General features: G+C 39.3%; 2 protein-coding genes across 4 annotated transcripts in view; one reads left to right on the top strand and one right to left on the bottom strand.

The window, feature by feature from the left end:
* The window catches only part of FucTA (glycoprotein 3-alpha-L-fucosyltransferase A), a 59988-nt gene extending 45317 nt beyond the window's left edge, over positions 1-14671 (bottom strand). The window contains exon 1 of one of the 2 annotated variants that reach the window (XM_067788471.1): positions 14617-14671. The gene's annotated coding sequence lies outside the window, so the exon portion shown is untranslated. Of the gene's footprint in view, positions 1-14352 lie in introns of both variants that reach the window. The other variant, XM_067788469.1, reaches the window with a different exon arrangement.
* The window catches only part of LOC137252561 (pyroglutamyl-peptidase 1), a 29976-nt gene continuing 13533 nt past the window's right edge, over positions 2728-19170 (top strand). Inside the window, exon 1 of one of the 2 annotated variants that reach the window (XM_067788475.1) lies at positions 2728-2854. The gene's annotated coding sequence lies outside the window, so the exon portion shown is untranslated. The remainder of the gene's footprint in view (positions 2855-19170) is intronic. The other variant, XM_067788474.1, reaches the window with a different exon arrangement.

Below are 19170 nucleotides of genomic sequence, written 5' to 3'. Positions count from 1 at the left end.
ACATATGTATATATTTGCATGCTGCCAAATTTAAATGAACATTGACAGAATTAAAGCGAAAATATGCATGTCCGTATATACATACATATGTACATGATCGTTTAGTAAATTAACAAGGAAACTTCTTTCTGAACTTATAACATATGTATGTTAGGATGTAAATACGTATGTGCGTGTTAATGCATTGCAGAATTATTATGCAACAGAACATTACTGATATATACATACATATGTTCAATTCGTATATATGCATGCATATACAAAGTTACTTACTACAGTTGTAAAGGTACATATTAAATTTTTCCCAGATTTTGAGATTTGGACTGAAATCCGGGCCCCCCTAGAAACACCAGGCCCGGTGGGAATCCCACCCTTACCACCCCCTCTCGGCGGGCCTGCCAACAATAAACAAAAACAAACGAAGTTTACTGAACAGCTGAGAACAAACTTGAATACAGTGGGCCAGTATCGCGATTTACGCAAACATTTTTATTTACGTAGATGTGAAGGGATTCTAAAATGTTTAATCTGTTCACACTGGATTCGGATTTTATAATTTGACAGTCGCTTTCACTTATCGAGTGTTCATTCGATAGGGCATGTTCGGTAATTCCACTTCTAGGATCGATATTTTCAATATATTTTACGTTTAACCTGATGCCTATAGAGCGGGTCGATTGGCCAATGTACTTTGCGCCGCATTCTTCTTCTTTCTTGTTTTTCTGTGAACAGGTGATGGAGTATACCGCCGGGTTTTCTAGGCGTTCGCATTTGTCCTTTGTGGAATTTAAGAGGGATTTCAATTTCGTCGAAGTTTTTGGAGCCAATATTATATTTCCATGCTTGTACACTTTTTTCAAGTCGTTGAAATAACGAAGATCGTACGTCATGTTACACCAAGTTTTAGTATCTTCCAAGCCCACCATGTCAAAAAAAGAGCTACTCTCCCTTCGCTCTTTTTTGTTCTGGTGTTTTTTATCAGCTGATCGATAATGCTACAGCAGTATCTAACAATTATTTTCTGCGATGTTCATTACTTTTATCTTTTCTTTTTGATACGCGGCTCTGCTTAGAGGAACATTCACTATGTGATGAGCCATAGAATTAAACCATTTCTCGGTATATTTGAAAAATACGAAGTTATATCAAACGACGCAAAACAGTCATTGGGATGTAACTGTCTATCTGTGTCCCAAATTTCATCAAAATCCGTGTAGCCATTCTGGCGTGATTCAGTCACAAAAACGAAAAAATTCAATAATTAAATTATAACTGTTCCTAGCGGGCGGGGACCTCCCCCCTTTTCAAAAACCTATTGCTAGTAGATCCTTCTAGACTATTGGCTATATGTGTACCAAATTTCATCCGAAACCGATTAAGATAAGATACGATGTAATATGTGTTCTAAATATGAGCCAAATCGGACCAAAAATACGATTTTTTGAAATATTTCGATCCACGCGCCACCTAACGGAGGTTTTTCTTCTCTTTATTGCATTGTCATTGGCCTCTGAACTATATTCCAAGTTTCAAGCTTGTGGCTTATCGGGAAGTTACATAAAAGTGAATTACAAAATTCGTAAACAACGCTCGCTACGTAGAGTCAAGCTAAATAAAACCCCTGTGGTAACTTCATAAAATAGAAAAGGTAAAAAATTTCCAATACGAAAAATATAATCTCCAGCTTGTGAATAAATTCGCCAAACCAAAAAAATAATTGATTTTGGGAAAAACCAAAAACTAATTGGTTGGCTATGGTATCGTTATGATTAAGGCGTTATTCTATGACTTCAATAACCGATTACGTTGACTTCCATAGAGTTGGTTGGATCAGCTGTTTTAAGCGGAGTTTTCCAGGGCTTGAGGCCCTGTAGTTCTTCCGCAATTTGTATCTTATGATCTATTCATACACGAGGGAGCTTTACCGTCGTGATCAAAGTTTGGTTTCACCACTTAATTCATTTAAATGCGTCATACATACATTCAATCAAAAATATTTATTTACTCGTCATAACAATTTCTTTTTACATGATACAAGACAAAAATATCGCCATTTCGACTGCTGAGTGGAATATCACCATATCTGAACTAATGTTTCGAAAAGGCCCTATCTCAAAATGTTTCAAAATTCGGTGTTCAGTCGAATAAGGGTGATATTCCACTCAACAGTCAATTTATAAAAACACCCCTTAACACACCTAAACCGTGAACACCGGGGTAGTCACAAGCATTTTGTAAAACCGCACAAAGTCATCCGTTCACAAGGGCCCCTGCTCCAGAATCTCCAAAACACACACCTCTTTCGCTACATCCAGCACAAATTATTGCTTTTGGTAAATTTTGCGGGTTCGCTATATTCCAATAAATATTCTGACATGATTTTTTTTCTATTATAGGAAATTCTGTTCTTTGGAGAATAAGATGAGGAGTGTTATCATCCGCAGCTATCGAGCCCCATCCATTAACTTGCCAGTAAACGTTTCCTTCTTTTTAAAACTCAAATAATAATTGAATAACAATAATATTTACCGGTGTTGAGCTCATTAATTCTTAAGAAGCTTTAGGAAATTTCCATATACTTGTTTGTTTATATATGTGTTTGCACAGCTGAATTGTGTTAACAAATTAATATGTGTGCAATGACAGTATTTTTAATAAATAAATACAGAAAATTAGTTTCATTTGTTTCCAAACTGCTAACATGGTCTATTGAAAACTGCCAAAATACCAAGCAGTTTACTAAATTCTGAGCAACAACACTGCTCGAACTTACGTGTTCGCAAAACATTCTGAGTCCTGGAGATAAGCACACAGTGCTAACCAGAAGGAAAGATTTACTGGATTTCTTAAAAAGGTAGGGTCTAATACTCCCCTGAAATATTGTTTTTTTTTTTTTAAATCGTTCCGAAAACAACGAAGAGATCCGCCGATAGCTATAACTTGGTCGGTACCAGTCCTTCCGATAAGATTTCCGAAACAGTATGAAGTACTTTTTAAAACCATCTTGAAACTATATGGAGATAGTCTCAAAAATCTCGACGATATTATTACGAAAACAATTCAGAAACGGATCCGAAACAGCCCCGAAAAGATCTCGAACGCAGTCTCTAAACGGTCCCGAAATAGTCCTAGAAAATCTTAAAATAATCCCGAAATTGTTCCTCAAATAATCCCGAAACGGTCCCTTAATAGTCTCAAAGTATCTAGCCTATGAACACTCCTGAAACGTTTCCGTGCACAATCCCGAAATAATCCTCAGGTATTCTTAAAGTAGTTCCGAAAAGATTCCGTACACGGTTTCGAACTGATTTCATCCTGAAAAATATCCCGAACAGTCTTAGTATAATCTCGAGAGTCCGGAAATGATCCCCGAATGATGCCGAAATTGTTCTGTAAGTAACCAGAAGACACAATTTTTTAGACTAACATATCTATATAAGCCATGAACCGTGCATACATATTGTGACGAATATTAGCATCACTAAGTGGCGGCCACCGCGGTGTGATGGTAGCGTGCTCCGCCTACCACACCGTATGCCCTGGGTTCACACCCCGGGCAAAGCAACACCACAAATTTTAGAAATAAGGTTCTGCCTTGCAGATGCCGTTCGGAGTCGGCATAAAACATGTAGGTCCCGTCCGGCCAATTCGTAGGGAAAATCAAGAGGAGCACGACGTAAATTGGACGAGAAGCTCGGCCATAGATCTCTTCGGAGGTTATCGCGCCTTACATTTTTTAAGTGATACTAGCATCACTAATCGGTTGTTAAATGAAGGCACAACAACAATAAAGCAAGCTGCCACTCTTGTGTACGTAAACAGATCAATCATCATTTACGCACATGCATACAAGGGGACGGAGAGATACTCACAAGCGCATGTAGTCATCGGCCGAAGTGGTGCTCACATATACACACGCATATGGCTATAGGAGAAATTTTATGAACTACAAATAGGTATACATATATGTAGCTCAATTACCAAGCAGGAGATACAGCAGTTCTTGAAAGCGAAATGTCTAGACTTTATTAGAAATATGCCAATGAAGCAACGGAGAGTACAAAAGCAGCGCAAGCTGAGTAATCAGTAATCAGTTTTGATTTAAGGATGCTATTGGTTGTGAAGTATAAGTGTTACTGTGAAGTACTTTCAAAGTAGTCAAATAAAGACCATTTTGCATTATTGAATATTGGAGTTATTTATTCAACAGTTTAGCGATTCGAACGTTAGCAGAAGGTTTGGAATAAGCGGAATTTCCATAAATTCGTTACAATATATTATAAATGTGAAAGTTGGGATGTTGACTGCCGGGATGAACCAAAGTAATGATGACTTAGGAAATCGGTTTCAGAGGGAGACGAGATGCAACTGTTCACTTCACCATATACTAAATATAATGGCCCATAGTCATAGTCGAATTAAAATACAGTTTTATTGGTTTTAACATGTGAGGCGTAGAATAACCTTATTAGGGTTCAGTTGGTCTTACTTATGACTATCAATAGAAATTTGGCGCGTCCAACGCTTTTATTTAATTGTCTGATCAACGCCCTAGATTGATGAGGAGTGTGATGACTAGTACCTAGGACCTACCTAATTATTTTCTAGCTTTTAGTATTATTATTACTACATGTAAGTATTGTTTTCAATAAAACCGTTTAACTAAAATTTTTTTTAAATTATTTTATTTCCATTGTTATTAGTTTTTTACATTCATCGCATATCTACACAGGAGTCAAGTACTGTTACTCATAAAATGAGTGAAGATGGTACACCCAAAAAAATATAACTTAAGGCGAAGAAAATAGCTGAAGGAATGAAGTAATGTTTTTGAAAATGAAGAAGTTTTGTGCAATGGCTATGATAAAATTATGTTGAAAATAAAAATGATAATTATAGAAATTGTTTGTATTTCCGCCGGCTTGTTTGAAACTGAATAAGATATTTCTCAATTTAATGGTACGTTGTACGTTTTCGCAATCTTTGGAAATTGTCTGGCGTTCTTCAACCGAATACCGATGTAGGGCGTTTTTGAAAACAAAAAATGTGAACAGGACCTTAAACCTTTTAAACCTTTTTCTGAAATAGGACCTTCTTAAAACGGTAGCTGAGATATGGTGATATTCCACACTACAGTCGATATCTTATAAAAAATATACCTTTGAGTTAATTAAAGATACTCAGTTTGTTTAGTTAATTTTTCGACGTGGTGGATAGTTGACGGATATTAGAACGATCCGATTTTTTAACGACGACTCAACGGTTTGTACCTATAAAACTTCAATATGAAATCGATGACACATGTGTACCTCTGCGGTAACAAGCCCATAAGTAACCAATAAGATGATGACAAGCTGATAAGAAATCGATAGCAAGGTGATAAGAATTCGACAACTCGACGATAATAATTTGCTATCCATCCTTGCGTTCCAATGGACAGTGATCCAGATACCGTTAGAAGTTTAACATGTAAATGCAACAACAATGTGATCCATATGGATACATTTATTGCTGCATTTGCATGTTAATTTTTTATCGGGATCCGGATGACCGTCCATTGGAATGCGGGGTATAATAAACCGATAATACAACAATAACTTGTCGGTATCGGTTGCAAGCGATTAGAAGCCTACGAAGCGCTTCTCAAAAAGTATCAAACTATCAGTTTCTGGTAAAGTTATTTCTGTTGTGATGTATATTGGAACGAGTTACCGTCATCGCTTGTCAAATTTGGTTTCGAGACAAACCGGTTTCTGATCTGTTTTTGTCGTTTGTCCTGTATTTATAGTTCATACATGAGCAGGTATTTTCAAAATTGATGCTTGTGTATATTTAGCTATGTGTATGTGCTTTGTGTTCATTCAGAACCGATGGTGGTTTTTACTGATCGACTTGTGTGGCTGACTGAGGCAGGTGAAAGTCCGTAATTTTAGTCGTTTGACCTTCTTTGTGGGTTTGTTGTTTTGGTGCGTTAATTGTTTTGTGTTTATTTGTTGTTGTGTGTTTGTCTGTTGTACCTGTGTGATTCCTTTGTTTCTTGTAAACAAGTTTTAAAGGCTCGAATATTGTGTCAGAAACTGTGTTTATCTGTTCGTTTATTATTCTACCATCGAATGTTTTCTGTTTATAGATTTCCATGTTTTCGAGTACGTTGAGACGTCAGCCTTTTGCATGTACGTGAAGAACCCTAACTGAAGTTTGTTGGGGAACATTCATTTTCGACCATGTGATTCGCGCAGTTAAACTCTGGTATAATGTTTGGATTCAGTGTTTTTTTGTTGTAATCTCTAATGTGTTCTCTGAACCTCGTTCTTATTTGCCGTCCGGTTCTTCCTATGTAACTATGTTGGCATCCGCAGGTAAGCTTGTATACGCCGTGGCTGCTAAACGGATCCTCTGAGTTACTGTTAATGTTGTATTTTATAAAGAAGTTTGCCAATTTATATGTTGCTTTTCCAGTATATGTCATAGTCGTCCAGGTGTTATTATTTTCCTTTTCATTATTTCCTTTGGTTTTATGGATCGGGCGCTTCGAGATATTCATACTTGGGCATCAAATGTTGGGTTGAAAGTCAACGCGGATAAGACGGATATGGTCTTTTTTACAAAGATGTACAAGGTCCCAAATTTGATCAGGCCTAAGTTAGGAGGGGTGACCCTGCAGGAGAAACCTTGCACAAAGTATCTAGGAATCATCCTAGACAGTAAGCTGCCTGGAAGCACAAAGTGGAGGAGAGGGTGAAGAAGGCTTCAACGGCGCTTTATGCATGTAAGAGAATGCTGGGGTGTACGTGGGGCTTATCGCCCTCTCTTTCTCATTGGGTTTTTACAGGAAATTGTAAGCCCTATCCTATACTATGGAGTTCTTGTTTGGTGGACAGCCACACAAAAAGCAACCTACCTCAAAAAATTAGAGGGGTTATGCAGACTATCAATGCTTAGCATTACGGGAGCCCTGAAAACAATCCCGAAAGCTGCACTGTATGCCATTCTGCACATTCCACCTGTAGACCTGGTAGCAAAGAACGTAGCGTTAACAACTGCAACCAGGCTCTGTGCCTCGGGGCAGCTTGAGCGCCGACCATACGGCCATAGTAGTATAGCGTCATCAATCACAAGACGAACAGATTACCTGATTCCCTATCTGCGCTTCGAGGGCGATTTTAAGGCCATAATAGAGGTGGACGGTTGGCGCAAGGGTGCTCAAAAGATGGTTACAAAGTAGTGGAAGGAGTAGGGTCTGCGGTATACTGTGCTGTTCCGGAAATAAACGGATCCTACAGGCTGCCGGATTACTGTAGCGTTTTCCAAGCGGAAATAGTAGCCGTAACCAAAGCAGTAGAAACCCTGGAAGAAAATAGCCGAAGCTGCAATTGTGTTAACTTTTATATTGAGAGTCAAGCAGCAATTAAGGCAATAATCTCGCATAGCACAGCATCTAAATGCGTGTTAGAGCGTAAGCAGTAGAGAATCGGAACAGGGAGAAGCATACATCTATATTGGGTCCCAGGGCATATGGGAATAGATGGGAATGAAAAAGCGGATGAACTAGCGAAGAAGGGCGCATCCCTTGAAGCTTGCTCCGTAGACGTCCCAATTAGGCTGGGCGATATTAAGCGAAGGCGAGATGTGTACATGATCGACCAAGCAAGAAAGGCGTGGGTTCAAGCGCGGGGCTGTAAAGTGTCGAAGATTATAAGCAGGTCTTACAACCTTAGACTAACAAGGTTGCTTCTATCATTAAAAAGAGAGGACTGTAGACTTATGACGGGTATTCTGACTGGACACTGCCTTCTGGTGTCACATGCCTTTAAATTAGGCTTGTTCAGTGATAGCAGATGTAGGAAGTGCGGCTGGAGGAGGGAACGATCGAGCACGTTCTGTGTTCTTGCCCTGCGCTTGCCAGGCTAAGACTTCAGCTATTAGGAGTGATACAGCTGTCAGATCTAGAAGCAGCAAGTGGCCTAAATCCTAGGAAGCTTCTAGTATTTGCCAAGAGGACGGAATTATTTTATAACACAGGTCCTGGTTTTTGATAGGGTTTTTCAGTTTGGCCGTTAAAACAAACTTCTGGTAACACTACGGACTTATTCAGTCTATGTGAGGTCTTCATGGACCGGTTGGATTTCTATATATGTCATAGTTAGATCTTTTGGCAACTTTATCAATATTGATTCCTCCGTCTTTTTCGGTTTTCATTGTAAATTTTATATTTCCGTGCTGCTTGTTAAGTTACTCCAGTACAATCTCTTTGTTCTTAGTAGTTAAAACGCATATTATGTCATCCACTTATCTAGCATAAACTGACACGCCTAATTTAGACTTCAGCTCCTGTATGTACTTTTCTTCCAGATTTTGCATGAACACTCTCTCTCTGTTGTGATTTAACTTCAATATCTGGGCGAGCTCTAGTTAATTAAAAACATTGTTTTTCTAGACGTACACCTGTAAGTCTTCACATCGAACTTCCCGAGTACGCCTTTTTTTCTTAGTGTATATGAATGTAGTATATATTATATATGACATGATACGGCCCACAGACAAAACAACAATACTGAACTTTCAACAAAATATTTATACCAACAGTACCCTTTACACCACCTATGGTAAGCCATCCTTCAGCGCTTTATACTTATGTATTATACAACTAGACTTATCTGCGCCATTGTTTTCAACACAATAGGTGCATCGACTATTATATTAAAAACAAAGCAAAAAATAAAATATAAAAAACAAAAAATCTTCTGTTTATAACACACCCACTCAAAAGTTGACGAAGTCATGCACGAGTTTGTTGCAAGCAGAGGCGAGGAGGTATGCTATTTATAGATGGATGTATTAGACCTCCTAATATCCCAGGAAGCCTATGTATATGTATTAATGCACACATACATATATTGCAAGTGTATCCTTTTTTCTAATTCATACATACCTATACAAGTATGAATATAAATTTTTTATCGTATTACCATAAGTATGGGGTAATCAGAGTTATCCTTTGGTTATATCTAACGCATAAATCATATAATATATTGCAGTAATTTTTTAATAAAGTATTTATGTTAATTAATGATAGTGCACATCACAAAATGTCACCACCTTTTACAATTTACCAAGCTCAATACACCCGAGGCCAATATGCAAACATATTTTAACGCATTAGGATTATCTACGGAGCCATTTTAATCGCAAATTAAGTTAATAATTTTTTAATAATTATCTAACAGTTGAAGGACCCTGGAGTGTTACTTTGTTTTGTTGATTAAATTGAATATTGGTAGGTAATTATAAAGTTGTGAAAAGGAAAAAGAAAATGGAAGCGTTGAGAAAAAGTGTTGTAGTAGTAATTAGGTTAGGTTAGGCTAAAGTGGCTGCCAGAGGGCACGCATAAGCCATTAACAATTCAGCCCGTTGGGTAACCACGAAAAACCACTATTATCTATTATCTTGGAACCATTTTGAGAACCTGATAAAGGCTACGAAGTCTTTGAAGTCATACTCCACGACCTGGCGCAGGCTATCTGGAAAGGGCCCCCATCGGGTTAGAGGGCTTAGAATATACCCGCGGCAGGAATGCCTTCGTAAGAGGCGTCTAAAATACCAAATTGATTTAAGGGGTTATGTAGCGCAATCCTTTCAAGGTGTTGATAGCGCAAAATATAGCTTCTCCAACTCAATTGTTAAACTCACCTCGCTCTGGGGACCCCAAGTTCTTCACGGATGCAGGGGGTGGGAGGGCGGTTTGGCCTTGAAGGTTTCATGTGGTCATACTAAATCGTTCCCGAGATGTTCGGGATGGCGCCTTGGTGCTTGTTACGGGAACGTACCGAATCTGCATCCGGCAAAGGACCATCAACATCTATAAGACTCCCCATGGACTTCGGGGAGTGTCCTTAGCGCTACAACAATAACAACAACATCTAGAAAAGGGGCTCCTAGGAAGCGCTGTCTCACGCCACATACGCGCAGATGAGGTGAACCAACGTTTCCTTCTCTTTATACTACTTGCAACACTTGCAGCACCGACTATAAGGCGCTCCGGTAGTTATATATGACAGCATGACAATGTAATACACGTCCAAAAAAATCGAGAGGAGTGTCAAAAGATGCACACCGAAGATCCTGCATTCAAAAGGAGTACGACGAAAATTGTAAGAGAAGCTTAGCCCAAATTCTTGTCTGCGGTATATCGTATCTTGTAATTTTTTGCTATGATGTTCGACGCCTCCGTGTTAGCAGCCATCCTTCGCGGCTTGACTGCGGATGTGCTATTTTAGCATTAGCTTGCACGTGGCAAGGGGTATATAAGCGTTCTTTGTCGGGTAGAATCTGCTTGGTGGTACCCTGCCCAGCAGGCTCGTCTGCAATGCAGTTTTCTTCAAAGACCCTGTGTCCCGGGAAAGGTGTAAACGGTTTTGTTGGGCCATCTATTGAAGCGATAAGCGACAGTTTAGTATTAGTTCAAAATTTAACGAGTAAGAACCAAGAGATTTGATAGCCACCTGGCTGTCGCTAAAAATAAAGATTTCGTTTCGTGGCTTCTATAATGGCTGATACTTTTGCCTGAAATACATTGAATTGATCGGGAAGTATGAAGGAAAGTTGGAGGTCTACGTCCCTTGAAAATACTTCCATCTTCCACTCTGCCGTTTAGCTTGGAGACGTACAGCTTCAATTGTGCTCACTTTTAGGTCCTAATATTAATCATGATCTTGCAAAGAATATTCTGACCCGCCTCATAAATTGAGGAAACGGATTTGCACAAAACTTTTGAAATGGTAAAAAGTTAGGATTCGACTTTGAATCAAAGTCTTGACATAAATACTCGTCTTTGGATATCTCTTTAAGCCACTTTTGTTTCAACTGAAGGTAGGTCCCATAAACAGCAAAACTGCTACCAATTTTCTATATTCTTTTTCGGATGCTAATCAGGACAAAATAAACGTAGCTACTATGGACTGAATTGCCAATAACGTACCACATGGCTGATACACAAGTAGAGCCGCCTCTTAGAGAACAAAAAGAATGCTCTACAAGTCCTTTATCCAACCTAAACGGATGACGTGGAACTTTATGTGTTCAAGTGGAAGTTCTGCGAAAGAATTATTCCGGCTGCAAGTGTCGAAGGGCTCGTATCTTTGGTATCAAACTAAAGCGAAGAAAAATGTATATTTTTAACAATTTTACCGGAAGACCGCAAGTTCATTAGGTTTTCGCGACTTCCTTTATCCCGCGCCCGTTTCTAATACAATCGAAATTATACAATATTATAGCATGTTTATAAGCACACCCCCCTGAGTATGAGCAATTGGATATCAAAAATATTTTTATCAGATTGAAAGAACCCATTCGACGCACCCTACTTGTGTCCATATGAGATTGCTGGCGCGGTTACTTTCGGACAACACCCACTAGTACACACATTTATTATCGCCCATTCAGTCATACCAACTAATCGTAAACTACCACCCAACTAGTTAAGTAAGCAAGGATATCCAGTTGTGGTACATAAATAGAGTTAACGTGGACTTAAGTTGAGTCTAGGCTGCTTTTTTTCGCCCAAGGCAGGGAGGCCAGTTACACATATCTACCCATCTAAAATCATAGGTGAGCGGTAACAACGTATACCTTTCCTTGGCGACCCAAAATAATAATACCGAATACTTCAATTAAGAGGTAAGTCGAAGTCTGTCCAGCGATGGTAGCGGTCCTAGCACCCCGACCTCCTTTGGAACGATTTTTTTAACCAACCAATCTTACAGTCTGTGGACTTTAGTCGCCTCTTCCGAAAGGAATGCCTACCTTACTTATTTGGTGTTAACTGTTTATGTATTTTCTTGTTAGAGATTTGGATAAGCGACGCCAAGAAACGCATATACTCGGACAGTTAAGCAGCGCTCAAGACACTAGAGTTACTATATACATACGTTCCCTAAGGCCGTCGTAAACTGCAAGAGGGCCTTAAGCGAAGCAGCAAACTTTGCGCCCATCACACTCATTTTAATACACGGTCGGAGGAACATTGACAGCAATGAAAAAGCGTACGAACAGGCAAAGGTCGGTACATCACTAGATACCCCTGAGCCAGACACGGTACACCGGCCACTTTCATCAATAAAGAGTGACATGCTTATAAATATCAAGAAACCCGCAACACGCAATTGGTAGTCTTTTGATATTTACAAAATCACCAAGCAAACATGGACTGACTACAACCAGAGAGGAACAGAGCCTCTACTGAATATGTCTAGGAAAAAGGTACTCAGGTTCACATCCGTCATTACAGGACAGTGGCAATTTGGCCTCCACGCGGAGAGAATAAGAACCTCAGGTGCAGGAGCTGTAGTGTGGATGGTTGTAAGGAAACAGTCACACATTTCCTCTTCGAATGCCCAGCCATGGCTAAGACGAGGTTCCGAGCTATAGGCAGTTTTGTGCTGCCCGTCCTAGGTGCGGTGTGAAAATGTTCCGCTAAGGACATCAGAAGGTTTACTGATCTAACCAAATGGTTTGAGTAAACACACAGGTTATATTATACAATTTGTTACAGGAGAATGTGCATCAAAAAGCGCTACTTGTACGGTCTCTTCAGCCGGGCAGCACAGCAAACATTCAACCAAGAGACAATTACTGGCATGATGGCCAATTAATGAATGTCAGTTCTGAAAACGTCAATCAAATTAAAGAATGTGGTCCTTTGGACTTTTACTAGTTTCTTATTACATTCCTGTTTCACTTACTTACTTAATTGGCGCTTAACCGTTTAAACAGTTATGGCCGTCTAAAAAGGCCAGCTAGTGGCTTCTTCGTTGCGCGAACAAGCGCTAACTTGTAGTTTAAATCGTTTGCTACTTGGTCAAGCGGCGTGGGTGCCGCTGTCTCTGTCGCTGTTTACAGAGGCGGGTTCCGATAAAAATACTTCCTTAGCTGGTGCATCATCTTTCATTCCCATAATATCGCCAAATGCAAGGCGTGATAACCTCAGCAGATATTTTAGGCCGAGCTTCTCTTCTCTTCCAATTCGCGTCGTACTCCTTTTAATTATACTCAGCTGAGCAGAGCTCACAGAGTATATTAATTTTGTTCGCATAACGGTACCCCATAACGGCATAACTAATCGGGACAGATATATCAAAATGATCTGGAAGAAAAAAGAAATTCATTTAGCCATGTCCATCCGTCCGTCCGTCCGTCTGTCCGTAAACACGATAACATGCGTAAATTTTGAGGTATCTGAATGAAATTTGGTATGTAAGTTCCTGGTCACTCATCTCAGATCGCTATTTAAAATGAACGAAATCGGACTATAACCACGCCCACTTTTTCGAAATCGAAAATTTCGAAAAAACGAAAAAGTGCGATAATTCATTACCAAAGACGGATAAAGCGATGAAACTTTATAACGCAGAATAGAAAATTAGTAGAATGTTGGACAATGGGCGTGGCACCGCCCACTTTTAAAGGAAGGTAATTTAAAAGTTTTGCAAGCTGTAATTTGGCAGCTGAGTATGTAATGTTCGATTACATCTGAACATAGCCTTCCTTACTTGCTTTTCCTACAAATTAGCGGACGGGACCTACATACATGTTTTATGCCGACTCCGAATGGCATCTGCAAGGCACTCGGAATGTTTGCCAAATCATTGCCGAGGGGCGACCCCTCTTAGACAAACTTTCTTCTAATGGAAACACTTTTTTCTAAATTTTCGATGTTGCTTTGACCGGGAGTTAAACTCACGATTTTCGGTGTGGTAGGCGGAGCACGCTACCACCACACCACGGCGGCCGCAAAGCCAGCGTAGCTGCTGAGGTTAAATTCGCTGGACTATGTTGATGGCTGTGTTACACTGCTGGGTTGTTATACACACATTCACACACACACATATGTGTTTAATAGATAAACACTCAAGTCATGGCGTGTGCCTTGCACTTAGTGCCCCTATGACTCCTTGGCTTACACACTTGGATACGTTAAAAGGTGGAAAGGACTAATGAAGTGAAAAGGAATTATGTATTTAACTTTGTTTTTTTTTTGTGTCTCATTTTTTTTTTTGGGTAATCGATAATGCAAAGGTTAAAAACTTGAAATTGGCTGCTGGCATGTGTCGACCACTGCTAATTGCGGCGCAGCCTTTGATCCTGCGCCCACCGTAGCACGTCAGTTGTCTCCTGTCAACCATTGTTTCTAATTTAATTTTGCTTCTCTATTGCTTTGCTTGATTATGAAACTGACTTATAAATCAAGAATTACAGTTGTAGGACTTTTAGTTAATCCTTAAATATTTAACCTCACTTTTTCTTTAAATATCTATATGCATAAATATGAAATACCTTGGCAGTGTATTTACTTACAAGTAGTTAAGCTTTTATTTTTGAAGAATACACAAGGATATGTGTGCAAGCTGGTTGCTTTAAATGTATACATATTACTTTATCGTTGCATTTGTATACGTATATGCATACATACATTCATACACTTTTATCACTCAAGATTTGGCCACTAGGCTTTTTATTTTAAATTTATGTTTATTTTACATATATTACTACACACACAAAGTAATTTCACATTTTCCATGTTAAAAAATTCTTTTACTTTGAATTTACACATACACAAACCTAAGGATGATTAATTTTGCAGTAAAAGCACGCCTTGCGTACACCAATATTTTTCAACGATGTAACGACTTTTCACGCAACTATCAAACTGAATTTTCCTTATGCTACACAAACTTTTATTGCTATTCATTTCGTTCGGCTTTAACAAGCCGTTTTTTCACTCGTCAGTGTTGTGCTTGTGTTGTACTCTCGCTATCGTCGTCGTAGATAAATCATTTGCACAGCTGTCATATTATTTCTCTGCCGGCATCACAACACTCTACATCTAACAATTTGTTACTGTCCTATTGCCTTTTACCATTGTGCCACCACCCAATCAGCCCACTGAGAGCTACCAACAACAAATCAAACATTTATCAATATCAGCTGGTATAGCACACTTTTGGGCGCAGAGGCATTGCTAACATGAATGCGTGCATGCATATGCATGTGTATATGTGCGTGAGTTTATGCTGCCTATGTTGATGTCCTTTTTCGTTTGTGTTTTGTTTGCGAGAGACAGTACGGCGTCGTTGTTGTTTTCATCGAAGGTTCATAGTCGCCATTGTTGTTACTGGTTGAGAATTGTTGATGTGCTTTTTTTTGGTTGGGGCGCAAAGAGGGAAGTTATTTAAAATCTAATATGTATATATATATTAGAGGTTTACGCCGATCACTTTATCGGCGGCGGCGTGGGCGGCGCGCCGGCATACGCCGGTGTTCTTACTTTAAAGAGCTTGATTTTTTCTATTTAAAAAAATAATATTTAAGAAAGGTTTTGTTTGTATGTATTTAAGGAAATCAACGTGTTGGCCATTTCGGAAAGATCCGTGGGTTTAGCCTCAAGATCTCGCACACTGTTCAAATATTTTCAGGAGTAGCTCCTTGCGAAAAAGGATTGTCCCTCGTTCACCTACTCCAGAGAGACTTCGAATCTAACCCCGGCCTTTGGAATTGGTACTGCTGCGTCTGCTGAAGAGAAATAGAGATGCATAAAATGTCACACTTTTATCTGTATATCTCGTGCAAAGCGTAGTTTCACCTGGGGTTAACTCCTAATAATCGTCGCGAACACAATTTCTTTAAATCATTTGTGGCTGTTTGGCGGTCACGCACAAAGGTGACGTACGGTTGCTATTAATGGTCTATTAATACTCATGACTCTCGTGGCACAGGGCGAATCCAGCTCCCGCCTTCTCTTAATATCCCCAATCTTATTGGGACGTCTACGGTACAAGCTTTGAGGAATTCACCCTTTTTATCCACTCTTTTGTTCCTATCTTTTCCCATATGTCCTGGAACCCAATATAGAGACACACAACGCCCTACCCGTATTCTTTTCAGGGATGACATATACTCTAGCACACTTTTAGATGCCGCGCTCTGCGTGATTATTTTCTTAATTGTTGCTTGGATGCCAATATAAAAATTTACGCGGCTGCAGTTAAATTTTTTTCTTCCAGTGTCTACTGCTTTGGTTACGGCTACTACTTCCGCATAAAATACTAAAGTAATCTGGAAGTTTGTACGATTTGTTTATTTCCGGATCTACGTATTATACCGCAGACCCTACTCCTTCTTTTACTTTGGAACCATCGGTGTACACGTGTATCCCTTCCTCCACCATTTGGGCACCCTTGCGCCAACCATTCACCTCTATTGTGGCTCTAAGAGTTCCTCCGAAGCGCAGCTGTGGAATCAGGCAGTCTGTTCGTCCTGTAATGACGACTGCTATGGCCGTATAGTGTGCGCTCAAGCTGCCTCGAGGCACTGAGCCTCGTTGCAGTTGTTAAAGCCATGTTCTTTACCACCAGGTCTACTGGTGAAATGTGCTGAATGGCATACAGTGCAGCCGTCGAGGTTGTCTTTTGAACTTTAGCCTGCATATCTCTTCTAATTTTTTGTGATGTTATTTTTTGTGTGGTTATCCAATAAATAAGGACTCCATAGATTCCACCTACACACCAGCATTCTTTTATATGCATAAAGTGCCGTTGCCGCCTTCCCACACTTATTATCTAGAATGACCCCTAAATATTTTGTACAAGGTTTCTGTTTTAGTGTAATCCATCCCAGAATACTTATCTAGAATGACCCCTAAATATTTTGTACAAGGTTTCTGTTTTAGTGTAATCCATCCCAGCTTAGGCACAGACCAATTCGGGACCTTATACCTCTTAATAAACAAGATCATATCCGTCTTCTCCTCTTTGGCGGAGTTATGTATGTATGATGTCCGGGTATGTATATACTGAAGCGCCCGATCCATCAAAGAGCTAATTTTTTGAAGACACTTTCCACTTATGACACTTACAACGCCATCTGATTGACGGGCCCTCCGTCGAACTGCCTGAGCAGTTGGTTGATAACCATATTCGCAATGATTTTTAGCAATTTTTTCACGAAGAGTATTTTCGATTTTGCTTGCATAAAGAAAAACATTAAACCAACAAAAAAACCAAAACAAATTTCAAAAATTTTCGTACTACACCTTTTCAAGTATATAATGAGAAAATATAAGTTTATATTGAAAATGTAACTTTATATTGAGAAAATACTAATTGATAATGGCAAATAAAAGTTCATATTGAGAAACAAAAGTTCATATTGAGAATATATAAGTTGATAATGAGAAATATAAATTAATATTAAGAAAATACAAAGCGATAATGAGAAGTGTAACTACATAGAACATACAAAATTTTAATTGTGATGTGCCATAAGTAAACTGGTCTGGGGTCTGCGAGCTAGGATTGCAGTATCTTGAGTATGCAAAGGGTGAAGGTGAGTCCGGAAAATATGTTCTGGAATGCAAAGAAGCATTGGGAAAACTTCGCTTAGGCCGGACCATACATCTTTACTGGGTCCCCGGTCACAAAGGGATAGAAGGTAACGAAAAGGCAAATGAGTTGGCAAAGGAGGGTGCAACACTCGCTGAGTGAGACGATAGACGTCCCAATCCGTTTGGGAGAAAACAAAAGGAGACAGGAGTTGCATATGATCCATCAAGCAGGAAAGGCTTGGAAAAAAGCGTTGGGCTGCAAAATTGCTAAGATGATTTGCATAGCCTACAATATTAGACTCACAAAATGGCTCATATCTCTGAAGAGAGAAGACTTAAGGCTCTGGGGCACTGGATACTGCCTTCTGGCATCACATGCTTATAAGTTAGGTCTCGTCAGTAACGGCAAATGTAGGAAGTGTGAGCTCAGGAAGAAACGGATGATCACGTTCTGTGTTCGTGTCCTACCCTCGCCAGGTCCAGACTCCAGCTATCAGGGGCGGCAGATTTGCCAGATCTCGATGCAGCAATTAAGCTGGGTCCTAGAAAACTGCTAAAATTTGCCAAAAGGACGCAGTTATTCTATAACATATGTTTTGGCACCTGATTGGGGTTCTTCCGTTTGGTAGTCAAACAAATTCTGGTAACACTATTGATTTATATATTCTCATTATCAGTTTGTATTTTCTCAATATCAATTTATATTTCTCAGTATCAATTTATATATTCACAATATCTATTTACATTTCACATTATCAATTCGTATTTTCTCAATAAAAAATCATATTTCTCATTATTTATATATTCTCAATATAATCTTACAGTTTCTCGTTATAAACTTGAAAAGATGTAGATTTATATGAAAGAAAATCTGAAAAATGCGATTTTCGAGAGACTTTTTGGTAACTTACACTTTATTGGATTGGGCAGGAAAACTGCACACTCAAAAAAATTCCGAAAATTCGAAATTCGAATGCAGACTTCTCGAGGTTTTGAAATTTTTAAAAAAGCACGATTTTGGTATCGAAAATTTCGAGAACTGGAATAATATAAAGTGAGTTAAATTTTGGAAAATGGGTGGGACTTCCATCCTATTTGTTAAAGATCACACCAACTCGTACAGCTTCAAAATTTGATACAAATTACACTTTAAATAATGGAGATGCCGTTGTTGTTGTTGTTGTAGCGATTAGTTACTCCCCGAAGGCTTTGGGAGTGTTATCGATGTGATAATCCTTTGTCGGATACAGATCCGATACGCTCCGGTAACACAGCACCATTAAGGTGCTGACCCGACCATCTCGGGAACGATTTATATGGCCACATTAAACCTTCAGGCCATCCCTCCCTCCCCACCCCCAAGTTCCAAAAAATATTGAATGAAGCATTTAATTGACGAAATCTCTCGTTTATAAGAGATGCCGTCTACATGCTTTGTATTGACATTTCGTAGCGAGGGTTAAACAATTTTACTATGTATTCAAATAAAAGTAAAGATTTCGGTTATTTTTTTGTCCATAGTAAGCACCCTTTTACTACCTACTAATGTGGTAATATAAATCGTTCCCGAGACGGTCGAGGTAGTACCTTAATGGTGCTTTGTTACCGGAACGTACCGATCTATATCCGGCAAAGGACCATCAACATCGATATCACTCCCGAAAACCTTCGGGAGTTTCTTTATCGTTAATACAAGAACAACGACGAGAGAAATGTAGGTCCCACTTGCTTACTCAATATATAGTACTTGCTGACAAGAGCGATTCTCCGTTGGACTTTTAACTTTCAACAGT

This window comes from Eurosta solidaginis, chromosome 5 (genome assembly GCF_040869045.1).
Source record: "Eurosta solidaginis isolate ZX-2024a chromosome 5, ASM4086904v1, whole genome shotgun sequence".
Lineage (NCBI taxonomy): Eukaryota > Metazoa > Arthropoda > Insecta > Diptera > Tephritidae > Eurosta > Eurosta solidaginis.
The sequence above is the reverse complement of the archived record's forward strand: the minus strand, read 5'-3'. Positions and strand labels throughout refer to the sequence as shown.